At 42.3% G+C, this 23,405-nt stretch overlaps 2 pseudogenes; one reads left to right on the forward strand and one right to left on the reverse strand.

Annotated features, from left to right (window-relative positions):
• Nucleotides 1-1,587: 1,587 nt before the first annotated feature.
• On the reverse strand, nt 1,588-4,843 carry LOC118703664 (annotated as a pseudogene).
• Nucleotides 4,844-8,633: 3,790 nt separating this feature from the next.
• LOC118703627 lies at nt 8,634-10,132 on the forward strand (annotated as a pseudogene).
• Nucleotides 10,133-23,405: the final 13,273 nt, after the last annotated feature.

Genomic DNA, 23,405 nt, shown 5'->3' on the forward strand with positions numbered 1-23,405 from the left:
TTGAGTTGGGTAGGGAAAGAGAGGAGGAATCTCTCGAAAGGAAAACAGGTGGTATTATTATTACCTGGAGAGGGTGAGTGGATGCTTGGCTACTAAAAGAACAAAAGAAGTTTGCCTATTCATGATGATGTTTCTGGACACATTTATTCTCTGTTTTCTACTTTTTTGTGCTCTTTGAGAATTTACCACTTTTAATTAGCAAAACTATGAAAAAACTATTAGCTTGCATAATTTTTTATATTTTAAAAATCTATTTTCAATATAAATCATATAGACAGATATTTATTTCTCTAGTTCATGCTGTGTTTGTTCTTTTGTATTTCTGCTTTTTGCTTATTTATTTTTGTTTTCTATAAACCTTTCAGCATTACCTTTTTCTGTTATATTTCTATAATTATTCAAGCATACAAAGTCACAGACCCAAGAAACTGTGCAAAAACTGAACTGTTACCCTAGGAAGTGTTTCAGAGAAAGAAGTGCAGAAGTAAAGAAATAAAAGGTGCTCCAAATGTTTGAAGGCTGCATTTAAGGACTCATTTTTATGTTATATTTACATAGCAAACACAAGAATTTTTTACTTTTCTTACAAGTACCTATGCAGTTGCAGGAGGAAAGGGTGGCTTTCCCAAGCCTATTTGATCCTGCTTTTGGTGAATGGTTTATTTAGACCAGTGCCTAAAAAAGCGTCCATGTACATGTGCATCACCTAGGGATCTATTAAAATGCAGATTCAGATTCATATGTCCATGATTATTCATAAAGGCTCAAGATTCTTCATTTCTCACACACTCCCAGATGGAGTTAAATGCTACAAGTCTATAGGCCATACTTTAAAAAGGGAGCATTTGAATAACATTTTCCTATCAAGTAAAAAACATGAGCATCTATAACAACAAAAAGAATTTGTTGATGAATAAAAGTAGTACCAAAACCTATATGTATTTTTATCAGAGACATTGAGCTTTAGTAACCAAAAATATCTCATAGTAAACAACTTTCTGCTGTAAAATCATGATGCTTGTTTGATAGTGGATGTTGGTGGACCATTGATGTAGACAAAGTCTTAATATGTAGGTTAACCTTTAACCTTTCTCCCAGAACCCAGAGACCCCCACAGTGTTCTCCTGTGGCTTGGCAATTCATCTCCCCCTTCCTTCTCTGGGCCTCAGACACTTGGTGACCGGGGACCCTATAGGACTTTAGAGTTAATGACGCCAGCATTGTGGCATTGTGTATACCCGTAGACAAAGTCTTGCAAATGTGTGTGACAATTTTTTTTTTTTTTTTTTTTTTTTGCAGGTGGGAGGAAGGTGGTGGGTCTTGTTTAAACACATCTGTGAACTTGGCTGGATGAGTACAGTTGGGAGATCTGGTGACAGGCACCAACAAGCAGTATCAGGGCTTGCTGCAATACAGGGGAAGTCACGGTTATTTAAAAATACTTTTATTTATTTATTCAGAACTGGGTGTGATGGAAGAACAGCAACTTTGCTGAGATATGATACTGGGAGGGGGGGGGCAGGGAGACTGAAATGTGATGCTGGAAGCTCTTCTTGACTCTGAAACGAGGCCTGCTCACCTAAGTGCTCACCAGTTGCACTTGTTACCCCCCACCAGGCCTCCTATCCCTGCGTGTGCAGCATGAACCTGGGGTACAGTGGGCAGGAAGCAGCTGGAGGGATGCTGGGAAGAATCCAAGAAGGGGCTATCCAGGGCCTGCATATAGGAGTGGTGCTGCTGCATGATCTGGTTGGTCAAGACGGCCTTCCATTTCTCTTTGTGCTGAGCCAGTGCCACCTAGAGCGGCTTGGTGCCCAGGATGTCCCCATCCATCTCTGTCACAGCCTTCCTTGCCTCTTCTGGAGAGGAAAGACACACAAACCAAGCCCTGGGTTGGCTGCCCTCAGTCATTCCTGGCACCAGTGATCACTGAGTAGGGAGAGAACTCTTTCCTGTCTATCAAGACCCGAGGAGTCCTCTAGATTCCTCACATGCAAGTTCATTCCCTGATAATGGTTTAGCCGGTCCTGCTCCATCTCTTTCATCTGCTGGAGGCTTCACATGAGCTCACGCTACTGCTCCTGGGCATGGTCCAAGTAGAACAGCTGCCTGCAAATCTCCTTCCCGTTCTTCACAGCCTTCTGCTTCCCATAGGTGACAAAGCCAAAGCCTTGGGAGTGGCCGCTATTGTTGCTCTAGCCTTCATACTCAGCATCTCCCCTGACTGGCAGGAGACTCCTCCAGGACCTGCTCATCTGTGTCTGTCTGCAGGTTCTTTGCATAGCTGTGAACCCAACGGCCCGAGCCCCAGCTCCGCCTCCCGCTCCAGTCAGGACTTGAGGGGGCTAATGAAGACTTTGCAGTCCTTGAGCCGCACCCCATTCCAAATGCTGAGGGCCTGCTGGGCAGCCGCACGGGTCTCCAAATGGACAGAGGCAAAGCCTCGGGAGCCACGGTCCTCACATGTCACCCTGCAAGGCAGGATGTTCCCAAAGGCAGAGAAGGTGTCATCCAAGACCTTGTTGTCAATGGGCTCCTCTGGGTTCTTCATGAGGATGCTGCCCACACCTGACTTTCCCAGTGGTCTCGCTGGGGCCACACAATGCAGTTGGCCTTTGAAAACCTTCAAGTTCATTTGTCCGGTGTCTGCGCTGTGTGGGCCGATGCTGGAAGGTGCTGTAGGCCCAGCCCAGCAAGGGCCTGGCCACGTAGCGGCACAGGTTGGTAGACAGGGTGGGCCTGGCGCAGGGAACTTCTCAGAGAGCACAGCCTCGGTCACCTTGGGGTGCAGGTCGCCCATGTAGAGCGAAGCAAGTGGGCAGCCGGGCCTCTGGTGGTTTTTTTTTTAATATATATTTTATTGATTTTTTTACAGAGAGGAAGGGAGAGGGATAGAGAGAGACATCGATGGGAGAGAAACATCCATCAGCTGCCTCTTGCATACCTACTGGGGATGTACCCGCAACCAAGGTACATGCCCTTGACCGGAATCAAACCTGGGACCCTTGAGACCGCAGGCCAACGCTCTATCCACTGAGCCAAACCGGTCAGGGCCCACTGGTGTTCTTGGTGGGCGACGGGGGAGACCAGGAGCTGGTGCCCATGTGAGTCACTGGGTGAGAACCTAGGCCGAGGTGGCAGAGCACAGGAGACAAGGGACTCTCCTGTGGCTAATTTTTAAACACATAAGGAGAAAAAAATGTAAGTTCCCTGATTTGGGGATATAAAACGTAAGCTATGGCAGAACACATAAAGGATTCCAATATGTTTTGAATAACCCATTTATTCTGGAGCATCTGGCAAACATAAACTTGGAAGTATGGAAGAACCTCCATGTTAACAATGGCCACTTTCCAAAGAGCTGTGAGGGACATAGATTTAAAAACAACAACAACAGAGCACAGACCACAGTCCTCTGCCACAGGAGTAACGACGGCAGGAATTCTAAAGGCTGGTGATAATGAGCGGAAGGCTCTGCCTTCAAGTCCTGCCAGGGAAAGCCAACTTAATGAAATGAGGGTTTAATTAGAAAAACAAAGATGACTTTCACTTCTATTTTTAATTTCGTGGATGAAAAGTCAGCCTCAGAAATATGAAAGGACCAAATAAAGGCATCAAGTAAGAAGAACTTAAACTTCTTTTCTTCTCCTGGTTTGGGAGAGGGTTGGGGAGTTTTAGAGCAGAAGATCCTTTGGCAAGCAACAGATAAATATCAGCAAACTGAAGCCCTTGACTTTGCCTTAAGTGGCAAAATGCATGATGAAGACAAGGCTGAAGGAGGCTGAGTTGTATATAAACATGGAGGCAATTATTGGTCTTATTTATTGGCTTATAAAGCCCTTCTTGCTTAATAGAAGGTACTGTGGTGAAAAGCAGAATGTCTATTAAAACCTCAAAGTGGAGACATTCTGAGAACTGAAAGCCTACAGAATATTTCTAGATACTTCAGAAAAGAAAATATTATATGTCGATCTATGAGTATGAGAGAGTTTCACTCAATAAGGATTCTAATTTCAAAATGAATGCTGTACCATGTGCCCAGATGGCAATGGGTTGAACCTAAACAAAGAATTTAGGCGAAAGCATGAAAACAAATGAAGGTATTTTAAATCTAATTTATTATTCTTACATTATTTTTAAACTTTTTTTTTTCTGGGTGAGGGATGGTGGGGGGTTAGGAAGGATGATGAAAAGAGTTACAGAAAGAGAAGTGCCACAGTGGTTAAGTCAAAATCAGTTAGTTCAGAGAAACTCGGTGGGAGGTCTATATCATATTTTTTACATTTGTAATAAACCCAAAATTGCATTGGTCTTCTTTTTCCCCCCTAAACTGGCAAGTTTATGTGGCTGTATTTATCTATACCAGGTCTGAGTGGGCATATACACAAACCAAAATGTTTAAAAAAAATGTTTTGCCTGTCTCCAGGACATTTTCAAACTAATTTATTTAACTCTACATCATCATTAAGAAAGATTATTTAAACAGAGGCACAGTCTACTCTTTGAATATCCTACCCTGGAACTAAAATTAGCAATGAAACCCATGAATTTAAACCATTCCAAGTTTTGCATCCAATCGTATTAACCTTCCTACCAGTTTTCCTGCTCAGTTTAATCTGATAGCCCCAAGAGATGGGTTCTGAAGGAATGCCTGGGCTCTTGGGGAAGGAAGTGGTTAAGAAGGAAGAAGTACATTTCTTGGCAGAGTTTCTGAGCATGCAGTGATCTTTCTCAGGGCTGGAGTAGATAGGGCCTAAATATCTCTGAGTCTAAAAGTATAATGTAAAGGTGTCAAAAGGCCTACCAGCTCTAAAGTACCTATGTTCTCACCATAAGCACTCATCAAGCATACATTTGTTAATTAAACATTTTGGTTAGAGAGGGTACCTATCTTATGCACAGTTTGTGTTTGGCATTTATGGGAGGTTGGGGGTGGGGTCGGGACTAAAACATGGCCTTTGATTTCAAGAACAGATGCACCTCACATTTTCCAGGCCCTGTCAAGAATGCAAATGGAAGCCCCACACCATATGTCTAAATATTTTAAAGCCATAAATTAAATTTTTAAACAACTTATTGAGATATCTTAAATATACAAAATAGTGGATATTTAAGGGATACAGCATGATGTTTTGATATACCTATATATGTGAATAGAACATTACAATCAAGCTAAGTAATTTTTTCATCACCTTTACATAGTTACTATTTTGCATGTATGAGAGAGAAAGAAAAAGAGAGGAAGTGAAAGAAAGAGACTAAACAAAGAAGCTAAGTTTAAAATGTATATGAAATGCTAAAAGATCAAAAATACCCATGACAATTTTGTAGATAACAAAGTCGAAAGATTTACACGAGTGGATATCAACACATATCATACATCTACAATTAATAAAACAATATGGTATTCAGAAAAGGAGAAAAAATCCAGAGAACATTGCAAAAAATTAAAAAGCAGGTCTATACCCAAAAGAACATTTGATTTGTGACAATAATGGTCCTGCTTATGGTGAGGGAAGGACAGTCCCTTTCATTAAGCGATGATAAGTTCATTGGCTAACCATATATGGAACTGAATGAAATTTCATACCCAAACATCAATTATAGATCTAAATGTGAGAGGTAAAGCATCAGAAGGTAGCATGGGAACATCTTTCCGAACTTTAGGGATGAAAATCTATTTTACAACAACATAAAAGTGGTAACCATGAAGAAAAATATTTACAAATTGAACTTTATAAAAATTAAGTTCTGTTTATCAAAAAGATCATTAACACAGTGAGAAGTTAAGCCAGAAGATATTTCCTGTACATATAAATATCTTACAGGATTCACATCCAGACTATGTAAGAAACTCCTACAACTACGTAAGAAAAATACAGATTACACAATAGAAAACGGGCAAGAAATTCGAGTAGGCACTTCACAAAGAGGATATCCAAATGGCCAAGAAATGTGAACATGTGCTAAACCTGTCAGTCATTAGGTAAATACAAATGAAAACCCCAATGAGATATAAAAGCACATTCACCAAAATGGCTAACATTTTCTAAACGATTATCAATATCAAGTTTTGGTATAAATGTAGACCTCTTGCACTTTGGTGATGTAAATATAAATTGGTACAACCACTTTAGAAAACTTATTTGTAGTGTATATTAAACCTAAAAAAAATCTTATTCAGAGACCGAGTAATGTAATTTTTAGATATATACCTATCAGAAATGCATACATATGTGCATCAAAACAATGGACAAAAATGTTTAGAGCAGTAATATTTGCAATGGTCCCAGATAGTTCATCTTAGTAACAAGATGCATATATTGTTGTATGATTATACAATGAAGTGATGTTCAGCCATGAGAATGAACTACACTATAAGCAACATTAAGGGTGAATCTCATAAATATTATATTGCATAGAAGAAGTAAAATGAAAGAGCATATTCTATTTTATAAATTAAAAAACACTCAAGCTAATCTAGATGTTTGGATGCAGCTATTTTTGGGTAGAAGAGAATGAATGACCCAAAAGGGGCCAGGAGGTGGGTGTCTGGATGCTGACACTGCTCTACTACTGGACCTATGAAGGTCACTGTGTAGAAATGTATCAAGTTGTATAGTTAGGATTTATGCAGTTTTGGCAAACATTAAATACTTTGAGCACATGTGTTTAAATGCTATGAAGAAGCCCTGACCAGTGGCTCAGTTGGATGAGCATTGTCCTAGGCACCAAAAGGCTGCTGGTTCACTTCTCATCAGGGCACATGCCCTGGGTCACAGGTTCAATCCCTGGTAAGGTGTGTGCAGGAGGTAGCCCATCCATGTTTTGCTCTCACAGTGCTTCTCTCTCTCCTTTCCTCTCTCTCTAAAAATCAATAAAAATGTAAAGAAAAATAAACAGTGATGAAGTAGAGAACAGGTTGGAGAGGTGGGGGTGGGGGGAGGGTAAGTGTCAGGAAAAGGCTTCCTGAGGATGTGAATTCCTAGAGCAATGGCTCTCAACCTTTCTAATGCCACGACCCTTTAATACAGTTCATGTTGTGGTGACCCCCAACCATAAAATTATTTTTATTGCTATTTCATAACTGTAATTTTGCTACTGTTAATGAATCATAATGTAAATATCTGTGTTTTCTGATGGTCCTAGGCTCTACAGTAGTGGTTCTCAATCTGTGGGCCGCTAGGAGACCATCAGAAAACACAGATATTTACATTACTATTCATAACAGTAGCAATGTATAAATCTATTGATGAGTTCAACAAACATGTATAGATCTATTGATGAGTTCACATGAGCAAATCCACTCAAGGGAGCTGAGTGAACAAAAAATACATAAGTTGGGGGTTTAGAAAGGAAAGACAGAGGAGGTGGGCTCCATTAATAAAGATAATATGAAAATTAGATACATAAGTTTGTTTGACATCTTCCGGGGAAAATTAACCATTTTATAGACATTTGTCACCTTTAAACAAAATTAGTACATGCACAAAAATTAAGAGATCATGAGCCAAAAGGGGAATGCAATAAAGATGAAGACAAGTCTTCTGAAAGCCTTCCTAGGTTCCATAATTGATATTATGAAGAAATGAATTAGAGTCACATTCAAAAACCATGACAATGACAAAAAAAATCATACTGACCTTTTTGCATTATTTAGAAAGCGCCTGATACGTTACTCCTCTGCATAAATAGGGTTTTCATACACATCTTGAGTATAGATGTTTCTAGCTCTTGGGCTAGAAACTTTATAGACAGAAGAGAGTGACGATGCCAACCTTCTGAGCATCGTAGCAACACAAAGACTGACAGGTTCACACACAGCTGACGGTGTGGTGTTTGAGAGAAAGCCAGTGTAACTAACCAATCCTCCCAATTGTTACTTCAGGTATTTGTTGTGCACAAAAAAGGTTCAAAGTAGTCATATTAGTTTGATAGTAGAAATAGGAAAATCCAAAATCCAAAGACTGCTCACAGAGTTCTAAAATTATCACCATAAAATTTACTTTTGCAGGTGTGAGCCAGATGCGGTAAGGTTATTTTAAGGTACTTTCTCTTCTGCAGAGACTTTCCTTTCAACATATCCTCAAGGATTATATATCGACGATTCACACTTGTGTTGAACACACTCCAAATTGCCTGAGTAGGAGTTACTTCTAACAAAAATCAAACGAAGGCTTTTGAAGATTTATTTAACTGGTGCTTTCTTAGGAGTCATTTATTTTCTAGCATTTCGGGGGGGTGGGGCAAAAATCTGAAACATTAAAATACAGTGGACATTGCCATCATTAAAAAGTAATCAGTGATAATTAACTGAGAGCTTGTAAAGCAATAAAAAAAAGGTCACAATATTTTTTTTTTATTTACAGAATCCTTATTGCATGAAGTAATACTCAGCTCATTACAATGAAAGACTTTCTTTTGGGGCAAACAGGTATGTAACAGCTGGGAAAAGCAATTTGAGAGGGGCGGGGCCGGAGGGCACGCCACCAGCTAAGAGGCCTCTGGTTAGCCAGCACGAGTCACGTGATTCCAGGTAGCTGATGTCCATGCAGCCTGCTCAGCTCCCCTGACCTGAGTCCTCCGAAGGGCCTGGGTCGGGTGGTCTGCTGGCACCTTTGCTGTCCCTAGCTATGGACAACCCCGGGAAGGAAGCAGAGGCGATGCCGCTGCTGGCCAAGGCCGACTGCAAAGTGATCCTTCTTCTTGGGCCTCTTTGGAGGCTCCTCCAAAACCGGGGAAGCCTGCGAGATCTACACCGGAGCAGCAAACATGTTCACAATGGCCAACAGCTGGAGTGCGGCCGGCAACGCCTTCTGCCAGGCAGCGCCGCTGCATCTGCGGCTCCAGAATAAGGACGCAGCACCTGCTTCGTGGACGCCAGTAATGCGTTCAAGAGAGCGGACCCCAAGAGGCTGTTCACCGTCTGCTGAGAGCCATCGAGATCTACTCGGACCTGGGCCGCTTCCCCATCGCGGCCAAGCACCACGTCTCAGTCGCTGAGATCTACGGGACGGAGCTGGAGAAGGCCATGGGTCTGCAGGCTGCTACCTGAGCAGGGCGTCCAGCAGCCCAGCCCGCAGGTGTCTGTGAAGGCAGCTGGGTACATGGCGCAGCGGCAGCAGTGTCAGAAGCCCTGACATCTACGAACAGGTGGGGACCAACACCGTGGACAGCTCCCTCCTCCGGTACAGCGCCAAGGACAGCGCCAAGGCCTCTGCTACTTCTGTATCCACACGCTCAGGGCCAAGCTTGCTGTGCAGAAGTGCGAGGGGCTATTCCCCGGGAGTGCGAGCTGATGAAGAAATTGCTAGACGCCCACGAGGAGCAGGACGTGGACAGCCACACCGAGGTGGTGAAGGAGTTGGACTCCCTCTCCCGGCTGGACCAGTGGCTGCCCACCGTGCTGCCGCTCATCAAGAAGACCATCCAGGCCTACGAGGAGGACCTGCTCTAAGCCCCACGGCTGGCACCTGTCTTTCAGCCCCTCTGCTTTCCCCAGAGGCCCCTCCAGACACTGCGTGAGCCCAGAGAGGTGGCCCAAGACCTGGCTGAGACCTTCTCTCCCTCCCCCGCCCCCAGGAGTCTCGGGGGCCACAGTGCAGGCTCCACACTGCCTCAGGGCCCTGGAGGCCGGCCTGCTGGTTAGACAAGCACCTCGTCCCTCCCATGCCCATTTAGTTAAGCCCCAAAGAGACCTTTTTCCACACCGAAACACCAAATCTGTGGCATAGACCTGTTAGCTGTGGGTGCTGCCAGGGGGTGGGGTCAGCATCTGATCATCCATCACCTGACGGCTGGGGCGGGAGCATGAGGTTGATTTCTGTCTCTGGACTTCTGACCCTTAGCCAAGCTCTGAGCACATGTAGCAGCAGCTGAGATTTGCTCTCCGCTGTGGGGGGAGCTTCCCACCGCCCCCCACTTCCTACCCCCCTGCACCGGAAGCCTCCCAGCCTCCTGCAGCCCAGCCTCCCAGGAGAGACCCCAGGCCCTGGAGCAGGGCTTCATCCTGCACCCGCCCCACATCTGCTCCTGCCATTGTGCTTTGAGGTTTTGTTGGTGGGAAGCTGCAATTGGCCCCCAAGAGAAAAGAAAAAAAACAACAATTTTGAAAAAAAGAAGAAGAAAAAAATTTCATATCATAAAATATATAAATGACACACTCCCCTTGTCTTCAGTAAACGTACATATATATAGCCTAGACATAACAAAAAAGATTAATAAATATACAATATACATTTTGTGGTAGGGTTGAACAAAGATAAATTACATTTTATTACACTATAGGTAAAACTAGAGAAATATTTGGCCTTCTTTCCCCAAATTTCCCACTAGTCCTATGTCCAAAAAACAAATGTTAGAAAAATGCAGTGTACATTTATCATGTAGGACACCTAAAACTGGGACTGAGGCTGTGACAGGGGTCTGTGTGTCACAGCAGGGGGACGTCCTGGACGGACACTAGCCCATGCTTTATGGGAAGAGGGATGGGGAAAACACATCTAGTGCTGAGGCATTTTTCTAGGCTAATTGGGATGTGACAATATTGTAGTAGAATCCTCCCTCTGGCTGTTCTTACCAGTTTCCAATGATGGCAGCAGAGAAATCTCACCTTGTGGCTTTTCCTTCTCCAGGAAACAATGTGTCTCAGGGGAATGGCCATGGCTCTCAGCTAATTCCATCACTGCCAGTGATGCATTGCCAGACATATCCTGGGGAGAAGCATCTGTAGGCTTCTCCCATGCAGTAATGATGACTTCATTAGACACCATCTCTGGAACCACACCTACGAAGACCCTCCCCAGGTACACACTCACCCCCCCTGACCCCTCTCCCCTTTATCATTTCCCCATCTCCACTGCCTCTCTACCTAGGGCTCTTTCTCAGGTCCCCTTTCCCAAGCTCTCACTCTGTTATTCATTTTTCATCTCTTGTTCTCCTAGCCATCTTGTTGTCATCCTCTTTGTCTCTGTTTCATCCTCCATCTCTACTTCTTCCATCCAACCTGCCTGTCTATTTCCTTTGTCCCTCTTTCATCTATTTAGTGTATTTGGGGATGGATGCCTCTCTGAGCATATTCTCAGCTTATTTCAACAGCTTTCCTCAATGTCGCATCTTTGCCCCACTGCACACCTCACCCTGGGTCCAAGCTGAACCCTTGTATTCCAAACACATCATCCCCAGTAGGAAGGTAGAGTGGGTTAGACAGATAGATATCTTATAGAAAATCAGTCTCCTATTGATTTATTGCTATCAGCAACACATTCAGGCTGGATTTTCAAGGGCTTTACCCTTTCAGAGTTTCCTGTTTTTAAGGCTTCTTTTTTTTTTATTTTTAAAGCCAGTAAATTGTTTCCTTCAAAATAGGATACCAAAAGCTAATTTTATCTCATTAAAATGAAGGTTGTTCCTTTGGAAATCTGGTAAAAAATATTGGTGGAATTGCTCTATTAGTCAAGGCTCAAAAGACCAATAGAATGCATATCTTTAGGAGGGAAAAAATGGCAGTGTTGTGACTACAACCTAATGATTGAGGTAGATGTCAGAGCCAGCAACTGATATCACCGTGATGAGTCACCAGGGCCTGCGTTTCAGAGATGAAGTGGCTGAGGAAATTAAGCCTGAAGTACACAGATGCCATCATCTCCCCACTACTGCTTTACTGTCTGTGGGGAAATAGTCCAGAGTCAGACCCCGGGAAAGGGGGCCCCTTGGAGTTCTGTTGGTGGGTGCTCTGCTCATGGAGTGCATGGGAACATGATTCCACGCACCACCACTCCCAAATAATATTAACAACTATATGGTCATGAAAACTGAGCTCCTGGATTATGTGCCCACTTTCCCCTTTTTTCAAAATGCTGTTTGGTTCTTTACACTGTGAATTCTCTTACCGTCAAAGTGGGAGTTAAACATAGTGCTTATCTGTGTTGTCCTTGACAGGATTTCAAATGAAGCCAAATTCTTTCCTCCTGCTTGAACCAGACAAGAAGTTATCGCCTTCATGTTTCATTACTGAGTCCTATCAGCTGTTTCATGATTCCCAATTCAGCATGTGAACGTGGGGTTCTTTCTGCAATTACCCCAAATTAGAGTTTACATTATCTGATTTCTTTCAGGTTTTCTTATTGGATGAAAGAAGCATACTTGGCATTCATTGGAAATTATGATAATGAAAATGACCCTAGCCAGCCATCCGGGAACTAAAAATATGTGGTTTGCTAATTACAAAAGCCATTATGAAAAGATTAAATCTTTATCTCTTAATGGGCAGAAGGCTCAGAGTTTCCTTGTCTGAAGGTTGTCCTTAAATCAATGACTCCCTTTGTATTGGAGTCTAAGGAATCTGCTTTTGTTACTTGACACGTTCAATAGGAATTGCTAGCAATATAAGAAATACTTTGAAATGGGTAAGGGAACTATCTGAAAATGAAAAGAATACCAACCAGTTAATTGTTTAAAGGGCATAAATATTTGTTTTCAAGTATATGCACACACACACACACACACACACACACACACACACGCATACACACATCTCATAACATTTACATTTTCCCAAACGATCATAGAATGTTCACATTGAAGAGGATTTTAGAGATCAACCAGTGGTTCTCAAGTGTAGCTTGCAGCAGAAACACTGGGAGGGCTTGTTAGAACACAGCTGGTGGCTTCACCCCCGAGTTTCTGATTCAGCAAGTACAGGTCACGCCGCTGCTCCGGCGATAACACCGTGAGAACCTCTGACCCGTGCCAACCCTCTTCATTTACAAATTAGAAACCTGCACGTTCAATACATTGCCCCGTACTAAACACCTTGAGAATGGATGAGGTAAGAAAAGAGCCTGTCTGTCTTGCTCCTAGTTTCAGTCTTGGTCTTCTACAGCACTGCTTCTCACCCTCTAACCTGCATGCAAATGACCTGTGAAAGAATTTGTGATTCAGAAGGTCTGGGCTGAGACCTGTAGAAACATTTCTAGCAAGCTCCCAGGTGCTGTCCTTGAAGATGGACCGCAGATATGCTTCAAGTGAGGAAGGTCCTACACTGTATGTATATATATATTTTTTTTTTATTGATTTTTTTCAAAGAGAGAGGGATAGAGAGCCAGAAACATCTATAAGAGAGAAACAATCGATCAGCCGCCTCCTGCCCACCTCCGACTGGGGATGTGCCCGCAACCAAAGTACATGCCCTTGACCGGAATCAAACCTAGTACCCTTGAGTCTGCAGGCTAACTCTTTACCCACTGAGCCAAGCTGGTCAGGGCAGTGTTGTCTTTTTTATGTTAATTACTTACATTCAAAAAATGTAGACCAGATTTTTTTTTTAATAACAAACTTTATTTTAGAGCAGTTTTAGACTCAAAGAAAAATTGAGCAGAAAGTGCAAAGATTCCCCATATACTCCCTCTTCCCACCCCATGCACACTCTTTCCCACTATCGAGATCCCTCACCGGTGGGATTGTGAACCTACATCAATGCATGATCACCCAAAGTCCATTGATCACATGAGGGTTCATAATGATCCTTGCAAGTTCTATGAGTTTTAGCAAACATAAAATGGCAGGCATCCATTATTATACTATCTTACAATATAGTTTCACCGCCCTAACAATCCTGGATGCTCTGCCTATTCACCCCTTCTTCCCGCTAAGTCCTGGGAACCCTAATCTTTTTTACTGTCTCCATTGTTTTGCTTTTTTTTTTTTTTTTTTTTTTTTTAAGAAAGTCATACATTGAAATTATACAATATGTAGCCTTTTCAGTTTTACTTCTTTCACTTAGGTTCCTCCATGTCTTCTCATGACTTGATAGCTCATTTCTTTATAGTGCTGGATGACATTCCATTGTCTGGATGCACCTCAGTTTATCCATTTAAATGCTGAAGGACATCTTGGTTGCTTCCAAGGTTTGGCAATTAGGAATAAACATCCCTGTGAAAGTTTTCCTGTGGATGTAAGTTTTCAGCTCCTTTGGGTAAATACCAAGGAGTGGGATTGCTGGGACAAATGGTCCAAGTATGTTTAGTTTTATAAGAAATGTCCAAACTGAGTTTCAAAGTAGTTGGAGCATCATGTATCCTCACCAGCAATTCATGAGAGTTCTATTGCTCTGCAATCTCACAGCATTTGGTGTTGCTCAGTGTTCCAGATTTTGAGCATTTTAATAGGTGTTTGGTGATATCTCATTATTTTAATAAGGTCCTTTACCCATTTTCAATCAGTTGTGGGTTTTTATTTTGAGTTTCAAGAGTTCTTTCTGTATGTTGGATACTAGTGCTTTATAATGCGTGCCTTTTGCAAGTGTTTTCTCCCAGTCTTTGGCTTTTCTTCTCATTTTTTTTTAACTCAATCTTTATTGTTCATATTATTACAAAGGTTCCTCATTTCTTCCCCCCTCCACCAGGTTCCCACCCCACCCTCCGCCCCCTTCCCACCCCCATTTGTCCTCATCTATAGGTGCACAGTTTATGTTCAGTCTCTTCCCGCATCCACCACTCCCCCTTTCCCCAAGAACAGTCAGTCCACTCCCCTCCCATATCGCTGACTTTACTACAATCAACAGCTAATATTGTTCATCAGGTTCTTCAATCTCCTTTTTTTTCCTCATTTTCTTGATAGATATTCTTTTTTTTCTTCCTTTTTTTCTTTTTTAAGGCAAAGGGCCTCATTCATTTCTTGCTTAGGTTTTTATTCTTTCATAAGTTTAAGCTTTACTGATTGGCACTAATTCTATATTATGAAAGTATGTGAATTATTGAAAATATGTTTTAAACTACTATTTTATTATTTTGAGAGGAAAATGTACTCTGAATATTCTGAGCATCTTTGAGGATGTGTTAAAATATTTCAGTGAGTAGTTATTAAATAGCCATTGCTAGCTTGTATATGTACCCGTTCATTCAAGAGCATTTATTAAAAGTACTTTTCCTGTGCCTGAAACTTGGAACATGAGAGTCATAAGGTCCAGTCTCTGCCATCAAGTCTAGTCAGGAAGGCAAGTGTAAACTGAAGTGCAGAGTGTGCTGTCGTAGGTGTTAGCTCAGCAACACGTACGGGAATGGAATGAGTACCGGAGGGAATGAGAGTTTAAGGATGACTTTCCAGAGGAGGTGACTTCTAAGCTGGATATAAAAATACACTTGGGAGTTTGACAGACTTTGAGAGGGGGAAGGAGGGAGAGACAGGCATTCCCGACGGAGAAGTCATAGAGCCCCAGACTAGAAGAGGAAAGGCCTGAGAAGGAAGCATCGAGGAAGGTTCACATTTAGGAAGGTGAAGGAGGAAGAGAAAAGCAAAATAGAGGGAGGGCATTTTCAGAGATACTAGTGACTTCTAAAATGAAATCTAATTGTCCTGAGCTCCAGCAGATACAAATAATGAGCAACTAGCTTTTTTATTATTATCATTTGAGAGAGAGAGAAGGGGGTGGATTTGGTCAGCCGCCTCAGGCCCTTCTGGGATACAGAACAACACCCCAATGAACTGAGCCACACTGGCTAGGATGCACACCAGCTTCTTATCAGCTAAGAAAACCCAACACATGACAGCTCAATAGGACTAATTGTTAAGGCAGACACACTGGCTAAAACTCCAGGGATTCATATAAATTTAGAAGTGGTAATTTTACAAACATTATCCCTCTTAAGCAATTAAAATGTAAACCGATAATATCTAGCCCTGGCCGGTATGGCTTGGTTGGCTGTGTCCTGTGCACCAAAGACTCACTGTCCCATTCTGGTCAGAGTACAGGGCCAGGTTGCCGGTTTCCATTCCTGGTCAGGGTGTGTACTGGAGACAACTGTTTGATTTTCCTCTCTCACATCAGTTGGTTGTCCTCTCTCACATCGATGTTTCCCTCTCTCTCAAATCAATAAAAAATACAATGTAAACCAATATATGATCATCTATTTTAAGTGAGATATATTTTTAAGCAACCCAATAACATAAAATCAATTTGTTAGACTGGGAACTTTAGAAGAACAGGACTGTAAGTTCCATAGTCTTTTAAATATTAACTAATATTTTACTTACTTTTCGCCCTTTACTTCTTTTAAAACTTATATATGTTTTTAAAGAAAGGACTTCTTTTCTTTCTACATTTATTCTCAGCTTAGCTGAGTTGCAAACCCCTGCTCTTTTTGGCAGCTCACTTCTCTTCAGGGAGTGATCTTTCTCTGACTCAGACATTTCTGCCTTTTCCCCTCTCTCGTGTAAGACCTCTACCTAAATTTTCCAGCTATATTTAAGCTGAAATATCCCTTCTTTCCTGTGTGGGTAATTCATTTCTTTCTAGTGTATTTTCTTCTCTGCAGTTTCCCTGTCCTTCCTTGAGAGAAAGACCTTTTATAAAACTTGGTTAGCTCAACAAACATATCTGTGTATAGTGATTTAGAGTTATGTTGCAAATTTCCCTCAAATATGACTTTTTACATTAGGAGAGAATACTTGTAAATACCCAGACTCTCTTCAAATGTAAACTTAACCTATTATCTGCCAATTAACTGATTTTTTTGTTTTCTATCTAAACTTTTGTCACCATGAATAGTTAAATTCTAAACATTGTTACCAATTTAAAAATCATTAAGTATTTAACACAGTTCATATCTATGGACTGGCCCTTATGTAAACTCATAAATTGTTAGATGTTAAAATAAAAATATAAATATAGAAAAATAAACTTTTTATACCATTAATCAGAAGGAAGAAAATAATAAAGGTAAGAATATTAATCAATGAAATTAAAACAGAAAAACAATAGAGAAAATCAATGGGACAAAACACTGATTCTTTAAAAAGAAAAATCAATAAAATTGATAAATCTCCAGCAAAACTGAAAGATAGAGAGAGAAAATACAAATCACCAAATCAGGAATAAAACAGGCTATCGAAACAGATCCTGCAGACATCAATGATAAAGGAATACTACAAACAACTTTATGCTGACAAATATGACAGCTTAAGAAATGGTCTTAGCCGAAACCAGTTTGGCTCAGTGGTAGAGTGTTGGTCTGTGGACTGAAAGGTCCCGGGTTTGATTCTGGTCAAGGGCATGTACCTTGGTTGCGGGCACATCCCCAGTAGGGGGTGTGCAAGAGGCAGCTGGTCGATGTTTCTCTCTCATCGACGTTTCTGGCTCTCTATCTCTCTCCCTTCCTCTCTGTAAAAAATCAATAAAATATATATTTTTTTAAGAAATGGTCTTAAAGATCACATGCTACTAAAACTCATCCAAGTCAAAAATAGGCAGCTGAATAATCCTACAAACACCAAATTGAGTTAATAATTTAAAAGTGCCTGAAAAATAAATCCCCAAGCAGAGATGGTTTCACTGGGGAAATCTACCAAACATTTAAATAACTAGTACCAATTAAACACAATCTCCTCCAGAAAAATAGAAAAGGAGAGAACATTTTTCAGGTTATTTTTATGAGGTTTCTATTACCCTGATACCCAAATCAGTTTCCCTGTCCTTTCTTAAGAGAAAAACAACACAGAAAAAGAAAACTAAAGTCCAATATTTTTCATGAACATATTATATTAAAAAACTATCAACAAAACAAATCAAATTTACAAATGTGTAATAATAATTACATAACATGACCAAGTGGGACTTATTCCAGGTATGCAAGGCTGGTTCAACATTTGAAAATCAATCATCTACCATATCAACAGGCTAAGGAAGATCATATGATTATATCAATGCAGAAAAGGCATTTGACGAAATCCAACTCCCAATTATAATAAAAACCCTTGGCAAACTAGGAATAGGGGGAAAACATCAACTTGATAAAAATGCATCTACAAAACATCTATTGCTAATATCACACTTAATAGTGAAAGACTCAAGATAAGGATGTCCATTCTCATCTTTTTTATTCAACACAGTAGTGAAAGTTCTAGCCACTGCAAGGAGGAAGGAAGGAAGGAAGGAAGGAAGGAAGGAAGGAAGGAAGGAAGGAAGGGAGGAAGGAAGAAGGGAGGGAGGAAGGGAGGGAGGGAGGGAAGGAGGAGAAGGGAGGGAAAGAGAAAGGGAAGAAGGGAGGGAGGGAGGAAGGAAGGGAGAAAGGAGGAAGGGAGGAAGTGAGGGAGGAAGGAAGGGAGGAAGGGAGGGAAGAAAGGATAGCCATCAGATAGGACACATGGGTCTGGTGGGGGGTTGGGTTTCAGGATAACAGCACTGTAGTACTAGGGATGTAAGGGGTTTCTTAGTGGTATCTAAAGAAAAAGAGAAATTAATACTCATCATCAGAGGGCAATGTTATTAGGAGTAGATCTTTACCAAAGTCGGTGTAAAGATATATCAGATGTAAATTACTTTCACTTTGTGGCTGTTTGTACCTGGTATCTACTGTTAATCCTCTAAGGAGTTTAAGAGAGGTGTTGGAATTTTTTCACTTGCATATTAGTTAATTTGAGACATGTTTTTTTGAGGCTAATTTATAGACTTTCATATTAAGTGTTTAGTAAAATCTTAATGTCAGGCAAAGTGTCTACTCACAAATTTGAACTTTTTCTTTCCCCATTTCCCCAGCATCTGGACACCCTGGTGTGAGTGTATGTGGGGGCTGGGGTTGGGAGAGGTAAATAAAGGAAAGTGATCAGACCACGTAGGATCTATTGAAAAACTGATATTAAATTTTTTAGAAACTCTAAGAACCACATTCAATAACTAAAAAGTAATTTCCATCATAGTAAAAGATAGCAAAACCACATTTAATGAACCCTGCAATTGTAAAACAATGTTTGGTTTGAATGTGAAGGTTGATCAAGTCCCAAACCTGGCTTATCAATTTCTTCAGATAATTTTCAAAAGCTTGGGCTTTGAATTTGGAAAAAATTTTACACATTAAAATAGTTGGTCATCATTACGCCCACCTCTAATTTAACTAATGAGTGACATAATAAAAATCACATATAAATAAGGTCTTCAAATGCAAACACAAAGCCCTCACACCCCCTTCCTGCTCCTCCTCCTTTCTATTTCCGGAAAGGATTGGAGATTCATAAAACAGACCTGTTTTAATCAGCACAGTTCAAAAAAAAAAGTTTAGATTCAACAAAGAATGTTTTTAATTTAGTCTGATGAGCTGAATTTCAAATAGCCATGTAGATTGGATGCTTGAGAGTCATTTTCTTATACATACACACACCTACCCCTTTGATGGTCACAAAGCAAACTCTTGTAATCACAAGATTGCAGGACTGAACTCCTTGGGAGGCATGCCATCTAAGAACCCACAACTTCAGAGAAATTTAATTACCATGTTGCCCCATGGAGCTTATCCTCAACTCTGATGAGTAGATTTCATGTTAATCTTATAAACAAAATGTCTAAACTCTTATTGCTCAGAATAAAGAAGAAAATGACTGTATGTTTTCTCAAGTAATCAGCCCCAAGATAAAGAATCCCGAAAACAATCTAATCTAATAAAAAGGGAATATGCTAATTGACCCTCACGCTGTCATAAGGATGACAGTGCCCACAGCCAATAGGAGGGAATATACTAATTGACTGCTCCGCCCTCAAAATTGGCAGCACACACAGCCACAAGATGGCGGTGCCCAGTACCCTCAGCCCCACTGGGGCAGCAGGTTCATGGCAAGGCCCAGCCTGCCTCCAGGCAGGCCTGGCTGCTCCATGCTTGCCTCCAAAGTCCCCCAGTCCCATCAGCCCCCCAGCTACCCAGGACCAACCTGAGGTGCAGGCAAGCCTTGGATGGCAGCTGCCCAGCCTCCCAGGGCTGGCCGAGGCTTGCACTGCCAGCAGTGGCAACAGCAGAGGTGTGATGGGGTGTTGCCTTCCCCTGATCACCGAGTCACCTCCTGCCCCTGAGGGCTCCTGGACTGTGAGGGGTGCTGGTTGGGCTGAGGGAAGCCCCCCCCCCCCCTCCAGTGCATCAATTTTCATGCACTGGGCCTCTAGTGGTTTATAAGCTGATATGGTAATGTCAAATAGCAGATACCATGCAAAAACATCCAGTATGAGTTTTCTTCTGCATGGCAAAGTCTAGTTCATCACCTATTGTAGATAAACTGGACTCTGATACACATTATGAGTATGAGATCAGCAATTTCTTCCTCAGGTGGTAGTTGACGTAGAAACACCTGAAGCCTGTGCTCTTTGGAATAGCTGTAATTATAATACAATGATTTTGAAGCATGCATAGCTATTTAAGTAATATTGACTACAAAACTTTAAAGCATAGGCTCCAAATTATGCATTGTTCCACATCAGACAAATCACTCCACACCATGCCTGCCAGTTGCTCTCTGGGACCAGATTAGTAACTCTCTATCCTGACACTCCTAAAACTGACGATCACCTCGGATTCCTAGCACAAACGGAAAGGTAGTTAAAAACAATAGACAAGGTAACACAGGAGACTAAAGAATCCAAGGAAACCAATTGTTCTGAATTTTTATCTTTGATAAGTGTTAACAGATTGGAATTGTGGGTTTGTAGTTTTTGGCAAGCATGTTTATTTTGCACTGATGGAAATATTTGGCTTTGCAAAATGTGTTTTAGTCAGGTAGACTCACTCTCCAGGCCATCCATCACTGGAGTAATGTCAGGACTAGAACAGTTTGGCAGGTCGAGGAGAACATGAATTTCCCTGGTCCGTAGCGAAGAGCAGTCCCTGAATGAGCAGGTATCTGGGGTGGTACCACATGGCCCAGCTGCTGGTAGCAGCTGCTGGCCATTATCTCCTTCGTCACTCAGAGGCACATATCTGCAAATCACAGAGCGACTCAGACCTTCCTGACTGTGCACAGGACCACAATCGTCTTGCAAACTGGCGAGAGGTCCACTGAGGGTCTGGGCTGGTCTGGGACAGCCTGAGCAGGTGGGCAATTCTAACTGTTGCTGTGCTGGCCAGTCCCAGAGGTCTCCCGAGGCGGATGGGGCATGGCCCAAGCCTAGAGTAAGTAAGTAAATGATCAGGTCACACCACTCACTCCCCCAGCAGAAGTGGCCATTCTTTGCTGACACATAGGACAGTGCTGTGCCATAGGATTGGCCATGTGGTGGTTGTGAGTGGGGGAAGGTGTGTGTGTGGGGGGGAGGGTAGATGACGTCAGAGCACACATTTTCCTCTGTGGGCTGAACTCAGTGCACATGGCAAAGTCCCCAAGCTGTCCTTTGCATCTGCCTACCATAACTCCCATAGAGGAAGACTTTGTCTACATACATATGCAAAGATCCTCCCCTGCAGGGGGCAGCCAGGCCAGATGCCAGATGTGGCATTTTAGGAAGCCCTAGACAATCTGCTGTCACCTGATGCTGCAACATTGCTGCTACCAAGCAACAGGAAGCGGACGGAGATGCACTCTTGTGAACTGTGCCTTGAGCACCTGGCCCCACTTCCTCTGTTCCTGCACTCGCTTCCATTCCAACTGCGCAGCACGGAAGTTTGGCAACCGGCTGATCCATCTGTGCTGTAAGCAGACAATATTAATGGGTAGTTAGGGTCAAATGTGAAACTATCTTCCCGTTCTCTTGGGCCAAGTGTAAAGCATGGCTGGCCTTTCATTTACATCCTGTCACTCTTGGGGATGAGCTTCCAGTTATGCAGGCTTGTGGTAAAATCCTTCCACCAGGTGCTTTGCCTGTTTCCACGCCATTTGGTTCTGAACTGCCTAGTTTCTCTTCCGATGCGGCAGGTCTGCATTTTCACGGTGTGTGGACTGATGCTTCTTCATGGTGATCTATGCCCATCCTGTCACCGAGGTGTTGAAGCCCAAGAGGATAGGATTCCCCATGTTCCTTTGAAGCACAGACCTCTGTTGTGTGTTTTGGAGGGGGGGAAGGGGGGCGTTCCTATTAATAGATGAAAGATGAATTTAACGGAAAGACTATTTAAAGATAAGCTCTCATGGCACACACAGAAAGCTGGCGCTCCGGTTCCCACTTGCGGAGTGTCTGGGACAGGAGGAATGCCGGAGCCCAGCTGCTTCTTATTTGGCGCGCCACGACGATGCACTTCCCCTTGAAATGCTGGCTTTGGAGGTGTCACGTGGTTCTTGTAGCTGGAGGAGCCTTTCTCTAACTTTTCTATGTGCAAGATACATTAGCTAAGAGTACCTTAATTTTAATTTTTTAAGATAAAATTAAAAAAAAAGACTTGTTTTCTTTTGCTGAGTTAGGAAGGGGCTTCTTGTAGGGCAAAGGGGGTCCCAATGTTTCAGCTTGATACCAGGTCCATCACCATCATTGTTCAGTAGTTTTTCTTTCTGATTACCTTATGTTTTTAAGGTCCCCCTTTTAAGGTTTGTAAGAAACAAAACAAAACAAAAAATCTGTTTGAAAAATTATGCTAGAACGGAGGAAAAACACACTTATCTTTATAAAACTAAAACCCAAGTATTTTCAATTGATTTTTTCCACCAAATTTCTGGATCCCTTTCTTTTTTAAAAATATATTTTTATTGATCTCAGAGAGGAAGGGGCAGGGAGAAAGAGTTGAAAACATCAATGATGAGAAAGAATCGTTGATTGGCTGCCTTCTGCACACCTCCCACTAGGGAAAGAGCCCACAACCCAGACACATGCCCTTGACCAGAATACAACCTGGAACCCTTTACTCTGCAGGCCGACGCTCTATCCACTGAGCCACACTGGCTTGGGCCTGAATCCTTTTCTAAGAATATAAGTATCTAAACTTTACGTGCATACTGGAATTAACTCTGCAGTGTCTAATTCTCATACTTGTATTTCTTGGGTAGGAGAACCAACTCTCTAATTTTTGCAACATGCTGAGATTAAGGAGAAAGAAGAATTTAGGGAAAACAGGATTCATGGGTGACCCTGCAGGGAGAGCCTCCTGATTTCCTTCCCTCACAGAGGCTGAGTCTCTGCACAGACTCTTCTAGGAGGATCACAGTTAGGAGATGCGGGAGGATGTGTCCTGTGGAGACATATTTGAAATGTCTGCCCTAGTGTTAGCCCCGCATTTCCAGCCTTCTGGAGCCACCCTATTCTTTACTCTCCAAATAAATGGGTTCAATGCCCTGATCCCACTGCCCCTCCCCCTATTTTTACAAACATCCCAGAAGGATTTGTTTTCCTGGTTTATCTCTTTGCCTGAATTCCCGAGTCTGTGTGGCAGCCTACCTACCCCTCCCACATCCCCTGTTCCCACTCCGGGGAGCATCGAGGGCTACGCACTGTACAAAACTAGCAGTGTCTATGTGAATGGTGTCCTCCGGACCACATTGAAGTAAATGGTGTCTTTGGCCCTGGGCAACATAATAGCTGAAAAAAACAACCCCCTTTACTCCCACCGTTTGTGAAAGTACTATTAATTCAACAGAGAAGTCTCTTGAAGATGTGACTAATAGAAAGTAATTACATCACAAGGTGGGCAACCCTTTTAGACTAAGTGGGGGTAGGAGGGGGAGGGGCT

Source organism: Pipistrellus kuhlii, unplaced genomic scaffold (assembly GCF_014108245.1).
Source record: "Pipistrellus kuhlii isolate mPipKuh1 unplaced genomic scaffold, mPipKuh1.p scaffold_m20_p_4, whole genome shotgun sequence".
Taxonomy (NCBI): Eukaryota; Metazoa; Chordata; class Mammalia; order Chiroptera; family Vespertilionidae; genus Pipistrellus; species Pipistrellus kuhlii.